Genomic DNA, 1731 nt, shown 5'->3' on the forward strand with positions numbered 1-1731 from the left:
AAGCCTTCTTTCTTTTAGGAAAGGAAATGCGTGAATCAGGCAGCCTTCCTCTTTTTAGCAGAGAGACAGCCCTCTTCTCAGGGAAGCCACTTCCCCCTGAAGGTTCTTGGGAATCTTCTGGTGAGAATCTCCGCATCACAGTGCGCGGCTTTACAGGGCCTCCTCAGAGTGGAACTGCATGTTCAGCCCACTTTCCGTATCGTCTGGAGCATGAGAAAGTGCCCTGGTGTGTCAGAACATGCTGCTGATTTGGCACGCACAATCCATACCCAGATGTTGAAAATGGCAGCCCCTGGGCTGTCCTCTCTTGGTCCAAGGCGCTTCTGCAGCATCAGCCCATCACAGAGGCAGGATGGTGGGATACCAACCCCAGTGCAAGAGTCAGAGCCAGTGAGGTGCAATGGTTAAGGACGTGGAACTGCAACTCAGGTGACCTGGGTTCTAGTCTCCACTCAGCCGCATGGAGCCACCTGGGTCACTTTGGGCCAGTCACAGACTCTCAGCTCACCCTACCTCACAGGGTTGTTGTTGTGAGGATAAGATTGAGAGCAGGAGGAGGAACAGAATGATGTAAGGCACCTTGACTTCCTTGTAAGCAAAAAGGTGGGGTATAAATCTAATACATAAATAAATAACACTGTCCAAGTCATAGTCACCCCAAGCCCCTGCAATAACAGGAGAGGAAGTCACCCTGCATGCACTGAATGGAGGAACGGGGTTGTGCTGCTCAGCCATGCTGGTCACAAATATGCCCCCCCCCCCCCCGCGCCCCGTGCAAGTCAGAGGCACACGAGGCACACCTGGCCAAACGATTTGGAGGTCTTTGCAGGCCCCATGCATGTAAAGCTCCTCTGGGTATGGTACAGACCTCCCCTGCTCAGGGTCCCACATGACACAGAGGAGTCCTCTGCACGTATGTCCGTTAGGCCTCCCAGGCTGCTAGTCAGTGTTAAGATTTACTCAACAGAGGAAGATTAGAAGGCCTTTTTCTTTGCACAACCCCCTTTGTGATCCATTGAGCTGCTCATACCATTTCTAGAAAGGGACCTGCTTTAGCCTGTGGCAGCAAAACGAAACAAAAGGTCTTTTTTTTAAAGTAAGTTTTATTGTTATTTTTCTACTAACTAACAAAAATAAACTAAAAATCATCAATCAGCAAAAGCATCAGACCTACTGGGTCAGCCCCCTGTACCATTTTTTTATAGTAATCCATAAACATATTTAAGTCTCTGCATAGTCCCGTTTCTCTAGCCAATAATAAAAGGAATTCCAAGTTTGATAGAAGTCTGTATCCTCTTTCTCCTTCAGAGACAAAGTTAATCTGTCCATTTCAGCACAGTCCAAAATCTTTTTTAAAATCAGTTCATAGACAGGTGGTTCTTCACTCCTCCAATGTTGGGCAAATGCAGTCCTCGCCACAGTAGAATCAAATTGCATGTACATGTAGAATCAAATACATTGTTTGTTTACCAACATCATCAGGTACAATGACTAATAAGAAAACTTCAGGTTTAAATGTTAGAGGTTTTTGTAACATTTCCTCAAGCCATTTGTATATTTTAATCCAATACTTTTTTGCCTTTTCACAGGTCCACCACATATGATAAAAAGTACCCAGTTTGTGTTTACATTTCCAACATCCATTTGATATATTTGGAAACGACTTAGCTAACCTATTTGGCGACAAATACCATCTATAAAACATTTTATACAGGTTTTCCTTGTATGAAG

Source organism: Varanus komodoensis, unplaced genomic scaffold (assembly GCF_004798865.1).
Source record: "Varanus komodoensis strain SLA01 unplaced genomic scaffold, ASM479886v1 scaffold7_1, whole genome shotgun sequence".
Taxonomy (NCBI): Eukaryota; Metazoa; Chordata; class Lepidosauria; order Squamata; family Varanidae; genus Varanus; species Varanus komodoensis.